The sequence below is a fragment of the Lotus japonicus genome, chromosome 6 (genome assembly GCF_012489685.1).
Source record: "Lotus japonicus ecotype B-129 chromosome 6, LjGifu_v1.2".
Classification (NCBI taxonomy): Eukaryota; Viridiplantae; Streptophyta; class Magnoliopsida; order Fabales; family Fabaceae; genus Lotus; species Lotus japonicus.
In genome coordinates, this window is record NC_080046.1 from 12,176,633 (window position 1) to 12,186,632 (window position 10,000).

A 10,000-nucleotide genomic window follows, 5' to 3' on the forward strand; every position below is an offset into this window, starting at 1 on the left:
AACATGTAGCTTTTGAGTGGAAAATTCCTATCTAATGACAAAATTTGTCTTTTTGTACCACCATAAGTTTAAGCTCATGATATTCCTCCACCGAATGTGATGCAAGTTCGTAGAGCTCAACTAAATGTGGGTGTTTAGGGTTTAAGGTTTAGGGTTTAGAGTAGGAAAAAAGTATAAAGAGGCCAACGTATATCTTTTGAGAGGACATAAATATAAAATAGATATTATTAATTCATTGTATGTAATATGAGTTCGTACAACTCAACTAAAACTTACAACAAATGGAGAATTGTAAAGAAATAAGTACATTTGCACCAAAGGAGAATGAGGCCAACATATAACCTTTGAGTGGAGAAATTACTCTCTAATGACAAAAAGTGTCTTTTTTTACTACCATAAGTTTAAGCTCATGATATTCCTTTACCGAATGTGATGCAAGTTCGTAGAGCTAACCTAAATATGGGTGTTTAGGGTTTAGATTTTAGGGTTTAGGGTTTAGGGTAAGACAAATGGGCAAAGAGGCAAACAAATAGCTTTTGAGAGGACATAAATTTAATATCGATGTTATTAATCCATTTTATGTGATATAATTTCGTAGAGCTCAATTAAAACTTACTACAAATGCAGATTTGTAAAGAAATAAGTACAAAAGAACCAAAGGAGAATGAGGCCAACATGTAGCTTTTGAGTGGAAAAATTCCTATCTAATGACAAAATTTGTCTTTTTGTACCACCATAAGTTTAAGCTCATGATATTCCTCCACCGAATGTGATGCAAGTTCGTAGAGCTCAACTAAATGTGGGTGTTTAGGGTTTAAGGTTTAGGGTGTAGAGTAGGAAAAAAGTATAAAGAGGCCAACGTATATCTTTTGAGAGGACATAAATATAAAATAGATATTATTAATTCATTGTATGTAATATGAGTTCGTACAACTCAACTAAAACTTACAACAAATGGAGAATTGTAACGAAATAAGTACATTTGCACCAAAGGAGAATGAGGCCAACATATAACTTTTGAGTGGAGAAATTACTCTCTAATGACAAAAAGTTTCTTTTTGTACTACCTTAAGTTTAAGGTCATGATATTCCTTTACCGAATGTGATGCAAGTTCGTAGAGCTCAACTAAATTTGGGTGTTAAGGGTTTAGGTTTTAGGGTTTAGGGTTTAGGGTAAGACAAATGGGTAAAGAGGCAAACAAATAGCTTTTGAGAGGACATAAATTTAAAATCGATGTTATTAATCCATTGTATGTGATATAATTTCGTAGAGCTCAATTAAAACTTACTACAAATGCAGATTTGTAAAGAAATAAGTACAAAAGAACCAAAGGAGAATGAGGCCAACATGTAGCTTTTGAGTGGAAAAATTCCTATCTAATGACAAAATTTGTCTTTTTGTACCACCATAAGTTTAAGCTCATGATATTCCTCCACCGAATGTGATGCAAGTTCGTAGAGCTCAACTAAATGTGGGTGTTTAGGGTTTAGGGTTTAGAGTACGAAAAAAGTATAAAGAGGCCAACGTATAGCTTTTGAGAGGACATAAATATAAAATAGATGTTATTAATTCATTGTATGTGATATGAGTTCGTAGAACTCAACTAAAACTTACAACAAATGGAGAATTGTAAAGAAATAAGTACATTTGCACCAAAGGAGAATGAGGCCAACATATAACCATTGAGTGGAGAAATTACTCTCTAATGACAAAAAGTGTCTTTTTCTACTACCATAAGTTTAAGCTCATGATATTCCTTTACCGAATGTGATGCAAGTTCGTAGAGCTAACCTAAATATGGGTGTTTAGGGTTTAGATTTTAGGGTTTAGGGTTTAGGGTAAGACAAATGGGCAAAGAGGCAAACAAATAGCTTTTGAGAGGACATAAATTTAATATCGATGTTATTAATCCATTGTATGTGATATAATTTCGTAGAGCTCAATTAAAACTTACTACAAATGCAGATTTGTAAAGAAATAAGTACAAAAGAACCAAAGGAGAATGAGGCCAACATGTAGCTTTTGAGTGGAAAAATTCCTATCTAATGACAAAATTTGTCTTTTTGTACCACCATAAGTTTAAGCTCATGATATTCCTCCACCGAATGTGATGCAAGTTCGTAGAGCTCAACTAAATGTGGGTGTTTAGGGTTTAGAGTAGGAAAAAAGTATAAAGAGGCCAACGTATAGCTTTTGAGAGGACATAAATATAAAATAGATATTATTAATTCATTGTATGTAATATGAGTTCGTACAACTCAACTAAAACTTACAACAAATGGAGAATTGTAACGAAATAAGTACATTTGCACCAAAGGAGAATGAGGCCAACATATAACTTTTGAGTGGAGAAATTACTCTCTAATGACAAAAAGTTTCTTTTTGTACTACCTTAAGTTTAAGGTCAAGATATTCCTTTACCGAATGTGATGCAAGTTCGTAGAGCTCAACTAAATTTGGGTGTTTAGGGTTTAGGTTTTAGGGTTTAGGGTTTAGGGTAAGACAAATGGGTAAAGAGGCAAACAAATAGCTTTTGAGAGGACATAAATTTAAAATCGATGTTATTAATCCATTGTATGTGATATAATTTCGTAGAGCTCAATTAAAACTTACTACAAATGCAGATTTGTAAAGAAATAAGTACAAAAGAACCAAAGGAGAATGAGGCCAACATGTAGCTTTTGAGTGGAAAAATTCCTCTCTAATGACAAAAAGTGTCTTTTTGTACCACCATAAGTTTAAGCTCATGATATTCCTCCACCGAATGTGATGCAAGTTCGTAGAGCTCAACTAAATGTGGGTGTTTAGGGTTTAAGGTTTAGGGTTTAGAGTAGGAAAAAAGTATAAAGAGGCCAACGTATAGCTTTTGAGAGGACATAAATATAAAATAGATATTATTAATTCATTGTATGTAATATGAGTTCGTACAACTCAACTAAAACTTACAACAAATGGAGAATTGTAACGAAATAAGTACATTTGCACCAAAGGAGAATGAGGCCAACATATAACTTTTGAGTGGAGAAATTACTCTCTAATGACAAAAAGTTTCTTTTTGTACTACCTTAAGTTTAAGGTCATGATATTCCTTTATTGAATGTGATGCAAGTTCGTAGAGCTCAACTAAATTTGGGTGTTTAGGGTTTAGGTTTTAGGGTTTAGGGTTTAGGGTAAGACAAATGGGTAAAGAGGCAAACAAATAGGTTTTGAGAGGAAATAAATTTAAAATCGATGTTATTAATCCATTGTATGTGATATAATTTCGTAGAGCTCAATTAAAACTTACTACAAATGCAGATTTGTAAAGAAATAAGTACAAAAGAACCAAAGGAGAATGAGGCCAACATGTAGCTTTTGAGTGGAAAAATTCCTATCTAATGACAAAATTTGTCTTTTTGTACCACCATAAGTTTAAGCTCATGATATTCCTCCACCGAATGTGATGCAAGTTCGTAGAGCTCAACTAAATGTGGGTGTTTAGGGTTTAAGGTTTAGGGTTTAGAGTAGGAAAAAAGTATAAAGAGGCCAACGTGCTTTTGAGAGGACATAAATATAAAATAGATATTATTAATTCATTGTATGTAATATGAGTTCGTACAACTCAACTAAAACTTACAACAAATGGAGAATTGTAACGAAATAAGTACATTTGCACCAAAGGAGAATGAGGCCAACATATAACTTTTGAGTGGAGAAATTACTCTCTAATGACAAAAAGTTTCTTTTAGTACTACCTTAAGTTTAAGGTCATGATATTCCTTTACCGAATGTGATGCAAGTTCGTAGAGCTCAACTAAATTTGGGTGTTTAGGGTTTAGGTTTTAGGGTTTAGGGTTTAGGGTAAGACAAATGGGTAAAGAGGCAAACAAATAGCTTTTGAGAGGACATAAATTTAAAATCGATGTTATTAATCCATTGTATGTGATATAATTTCGTAGAGCTCAATTAAAACTTACTACAAATGCAGATTTGTAAAGAAATAAGTACAAAAGAACCAAAGGAGAATGAGGCCAACATGTAGCTTTTGAGTGGAAAAATTCCTATCTAATGACAAAATTTGTCTTTTTGTACCACCATAAGTTTAAGCTCATGATATTCCTCCACCGAATGTGATGCAAGTTCGTAGAGCTCAACTAAATGTGGGTGTTTAGGGTTTAGGGTTTAGAGTACGAAAAAAGTATAAAGAGGCCAACGTATAGCTTTTGAGAGGACATAAATATAAAATAGATGTTATTAATTCATTGTATGTGATATGAGTTCGTAGAACTCAACTAAAACTTACAACAAATGGAGAATTGTAAAGAAATAAGTACATTTGCACCAAAGGAGAATGAGGCCAACATATAACCATTGAGTGGAGAAATTACTCTCTAATGACAAAAAGTGTCTTTTTCTACTACCATAAGTTTAAGCTCATGATATTCCTTTACCGAATGTGATGCAAGTTCGTAGAGCTAACCTAAATATGGGTGTTTAGGGTTTAGATTTTAGGGTTTAGGGTTTAGGGTAAGACAAATGGGCAAAGAGGCAAACAAATAGCTTTTGAGAGGACATAAATTTAATATCGATGTTATTAATCCATTGTATGTGATATAATTTCGTAGAGCTCAATTAAAACTTACTACAAATGCAGATTTGTAAAGAAATAAGTACAAAAGAACCAAAGGAGAATGAGGCCAACATGTAGCTTTTGAGTGGAAAAATTCCTATCTAATGACAAAATTTGTCTTTTTGTACCACCATAAGTTTAAGCTCATGATATTCCTCCACCGAATGTGATGCAAGTTCGTAGAGCTCAACTAAATGTGGGTGTTTAGGGTTTAAGGTTTAGGGTTTAGAGTAGGAAAAAAGTATAAAGAGGCCAACGTATAGCTTTTGAGAGGACATAAATATAAAATAGATATTATTAATTCATTGTATGTAATATGAGTTCGTACAACTCAACTAAAACTTACAACAAATGGAGAATTGTAACGAAATAAGTACATTTGCACCAAAGGAGAATGAGGCCAACATATAACTTTTGAGTGGAGAAATTACTCTCTAATGACAAAAAGTTTCTTTTTGTACTACCTTAAGTTTAAGGTCATGATATTCCTTTACCGAATGTGATGCAAGTTCGTAGAGCTCAACTAAATTTGGGTGTTTAGGGTTTAGGTTTTAGGGTTTAGGGTTTAGGGTAAGACAAATGGGTAAAGAGGCAAACAAATAGCTTTTGAGAGGACATAAATTTAATATCGATGTTATTAATCCATTGTATGTGATATAATTTCGTAGAGCTCAATTAAAACTTACTACAAATGCAGATTTGTAAAGAAATAAGTACAAAAGAACCAAAGGAGAATGAGGCCAACATGTAGCTTTTGAGTGGAAAAATTCCTCTCTAATGACAAAAAGTGTCTTTTTGTACCACCATAAGTTTAAGCTCATGATATTCCTCCACCGAATGTGATGCAAGTTCGTAGAGCTCAACTAAATGTGGGTGTTTAGGGTTTAAGGTTTAGGGTTTAGAGTAGGAAAAAAGTATAAAGAGGCCAACGTATAGCTTTTGAGAGGACATAAATATAAAATAGATAATATTAATTCATTGTATGTAATATGAGTTCGTACAACTCAACTAAAACTTACAACAAATGGAGAATTGTAACGAAATAAGTACATTTGCACCAAAGGAGAATGAGGCCAACATATAACTTTTGAGTGGAGAAATTACTCTCTAATGACAAAAAGTTTCTTTTTGTACTACCTTAAGTTTAAGGTCATGATATTCCTTTATTGAATGTGATGCAAGTTCGTAGAGCTCAACTAAATTTGGGTGTTTAGGGTTTAGGTTTTAGGGTTTAGGGTTTAGGGTAAGACAAATGGGTAAAGAGGAAAACAAATAGGTTTTGAGAGGAAATAAATTTAAAATCGATGTTATTAATCCATTGTATGTGATATAATTTCGTAGAGCTCAATTAAAACTTACTACAAATGCAGATTTGTAAAGAAATAAGTACAAAAGAACCAAAGGAGAATGAGGCCAACATGTAGCTTTTGAGTGGAAAAATTCCTATCTAATGACAAAATTTGTCTTTTTGTACCACCATAAGTTTAAGCTCATGATATTCCTCCACCGAATGTGATGCAAGTTCGTAGAGCTCAACTAAATGTGGGTGTTTAGGGTTTAAGGTTTAGGGTTTAGAGTAGGAAAAAAGTATAAAGAGGCCAACGTGCTTTTGAGAGGACATAAATATAAAATAGATATTATTAATTCATTGTATGTAATATGAGTTCGTACAACTCAACTAAAACTTACAACAAATGGAGAATTGTAACGAAATAAGTACATTTGCACCAAAGGAGAATGAGGCCAACATATAACTTTTGAGTGGAGAAATTACTCTCTAATGACAAAAAGTTTCTTTTAGTACTACCTTAAGTTTAAGGTCATGATATTCCTTTACCGAATGTGATGCAAGTTCGTAGAGCTCAACTAAATTTGGGTGTTTAGGGTTTAGGTTTTAGGGCTTAGGGTTTAGGGTAAGACAAATGGGTAAAGAGGCAAACAAATAGCTTTTGAGAGGACATAAATTTAAAATCGATGTTATTAATCCATTGTATGTGATATAATTTCGTAGAGCTCAATTAAAACTTACTACAAATGCAGATTTGTAAAGAAATAAGTACAAAAGAACCAAAGGAGAATGAGGCCAACATGTAGCTTTTGAGTGGAAAAATTCCTATCTAATGACAAAATTTGTCTTTTTGTACCACCATAAGTTTAAACTCATGATATTCCTCCACCGAATGTGATGCAAGTTCGTAGAGCTCAACTAAATGTGGGTGTTTAGGGTTTAGGGCTTATTTCTTTACAAATCTGCATTTGTAGTAAGTTTTAATTGAGCTCTACGAAATTATATCACATACAATGGATTAATAACATCGATTTTAAAACTTACTATAAATGCAGATTTGTAAAGAAATAAGTACAAAAGAACCAAAGGAGAATGATGCCAACATGTAGCTTTTGAGTGGAAAAATTCCTCTCTAATGACAAAAAGTGTCTTTTTGTACCACCATAAGTTTAAGCTCATGATATTCCTCCACCGAATGTGATGCAAGTTCGTAGAGCTCAACTAAATGTGGGTGTTTAGGGTTTAGGGTTTAGGGTTTAGGGTTTAGAGTAGGAAAAAAGTATAAAGAGGCCAACGTATTGCTTTTGAGAGGACATAAATATTTCTTTAAGTCAGTGTGCTCCAGTCTAGGTATTTTATGACCCCTTTGTAAGGGAAAGGGAAGTCCGGCTAACTCTATATTTTATTTTGATTTACTATCTATATAGGATAGGGGCAGGTCTCGTTCTGTTGAAAGTCTTCGTAGCGCTGCTGGTTTAGTTCCCCACTCGGATTGTCGGGGGAGGGGAATTGCACATTTGGTTTGAAACTCTCTATCTAAGAGTCTTAGGTTCTAGAAAACCCTATAGTAAGATGCAAGCTTAGTTGAGTTCAGTTACGCCAAGTAATTGCATATAGAGAAGTGAAGTAGCCGTTGAAGCAATAGAAATCTCATAAGATAAGAAAGCTACTTTAGCTATCAGAAAGAGGATAGAAAAAAGGTGGCATGATCTCAATCGAGAGTCATTTCCCTTAGTGACTCTAGAATGGAATCAACCAGATCTTCACTTATTTAAGTTATTTTGATTTTCAAAACCAACATAAAGACTTCTTCTTCTTCTTTTTGGTTCTGCCTCTGTTAATCTGCCCCAAACACAGTCGTCACAATCGCGGATGTCCCACCCCTGATTCATCTTTAGTCTGCCCTCTAATCTAATAGAGGGGTGCCATTCAAGTAATAGGCAACAATAGGAAACTCCCAGTCAGCAACAGGTACGAGTCTTCCATTCTCGAATTGAGGAGCTAAAGCAGCCCTTTAGAGATAGGGGAATGTACTGATTGGTAAAGAGGGGAACCATCGAGACGGTATGCTATAAGTATAAACTCTAAATCGGCGGCAGGCCGAAGGAAACCCTTTTTAATCAGTGGAGTGACAGTAGCAGTACCAAGCCAGTCTAACTGCTGCAGGGGATCTTCTGAGGAACTTTTTCACCATTTGGTGTATCGTCAGTAAGGGTGTTGTACTCCTACTCAGTCTCAACTGATTTCTTTATCATGGAGAGATCTCGCAAGATGGGACGGTCTTCTTTTCTCTTTAATTTCCCGGTCTAAAAAATTTCGATTATCAAAGAAGTCCTCCTTTCCGCCTTTGTGAGAGTCAAGTCTATGGGTAAGAGACCCCCACCAGCCGGGTCTCTCCCTCAAACTACAAGCCGGATTAGCTTCTCGATAATGAAACCTCCGTTCTCCCCTTCTAACAAAGGATTGCTCGAAGTCCGTGCCCTTAGTCCCGACGAGCTCCGCCCGGCTGCCACTAAATAGGGGACTTTGGTCCTTTTCTTTTGCGGTATTGATCATTTGAGGTCATCGCTCGAAAGAATAAAGAAAAAGGGCTTGCAGCTCCTTCTGCTCATCCTCCATTTGTGGAAGATACCCGAGATTAATTCCTTTTACTAGTAGCTCGTCAAGGTAGTTTTCTTTGCCTGCCCTCCACTCCTTTTGTGGGAAGGCCTTGGTTTCTCCTCCGGATCCTGTTTGTTGGTCATCGATAGGCAATCCCGGAAAGAGAGATCGGGATGAAAAAGGTGGACGCTAGTAATTAAGCAGAAACCCGAGGGAAATCTCAATAAAAAGAGTCTCGGTTCACTCTTCGCCAGAGTAGTGTCGCATAAAAAGCTGCTCCCCCCCTTCGCTATAAGCGGAGTTCCCAAGTTGGGGAGTACTGGCCCCAGGTCTTTCCTTTCCTGTATGGCAGGAAGTCCCTCAGGTTGTCTGGTTAACCGGGCTACCTATTCAAAGATGAACTAATTGCCTTTGGTTTCTTCTAATGGCAGGCCTGTCCCTCCTCTATCCCTGCTTTCCGGGGTACCTCTTCATCTAGTATCATACGATTCTTTAGACGATTCTCTTGATTTCTTCTCGGTGCAAAACAAAGGGGTCTATCCCTAGGACTCTTTCTCGTGAACTAGGGTAAAGTAAATAGATGGATCGCCCTTTCCTGTCCTGGAAGTGGATCCCCGTTGCCCAAAATCAACAAAGGTTCTAAGAGTCAAGTAAATGGTGGGACCTCCGATTAACTTATTGAGCCTCTCTCCTAGGGTTGGTTTTCTCATCTGACCCTAAATCATTCTTAAACCTGAGTTAAGCAGCTCTCTTGTTCTTGGCTGCTAGACAAGGAGCTGGGTAGAGATAGAGATATAATAGATCCTCTCCCTAGGATGGTAGCTTCTATTCCTTGATTGCCCTGTAAGTTAAAGAAGGGATTATAATGCTTCTTGAAGCCAAATAAGGGCATAAACTACTATATAGAGTCTTGAGTGCCGGAAACCAACTAAGGCAACTCCGATTGAATGCGGAATCCCGCTAGCCATTATTCGTATGAACTCCTAGATCCATGAAGGATATGGGCATCTGTAAGCCGGTGTAGCTAAGCGAAGAGCGGAAAGAAGGAATCACAAAATAAATTCTTTCCTTATTAATTTGATTGAACTTACCGGTCTGATGATATCTTAATCTAAGCTAAGAAAAGAAGATTTCATAAGAAAATCAAATTTCCTTTTTCAATCTCAAGGGTAAAGGTTTAATTAAGAATTCCAGGTGGTCCAGTGGATGGATTAAGCCATTGATCATATCATAGGTCAAGGACGGAACGAAGAACCAACGTTTTTATTCCTCCTCTGTTCTCTACTAAGATTGTAATAGATTCGTGCTTTCTCTTCCCCGAGGGAACAGAACTAGCACTAGAATTCCGAGCCACCTATCCAGTATGTGAGTGAGTCCGCCCTACGGATCCCCTTTGTTCCATTGGAGAGGGGTCCGCCCGCTTAGTTTCATAAGTATAAATGATTTGGGGCACAGAATCTGCCGTAGATGTTAAATTTTCTAATTTTCATTCTCATATTTC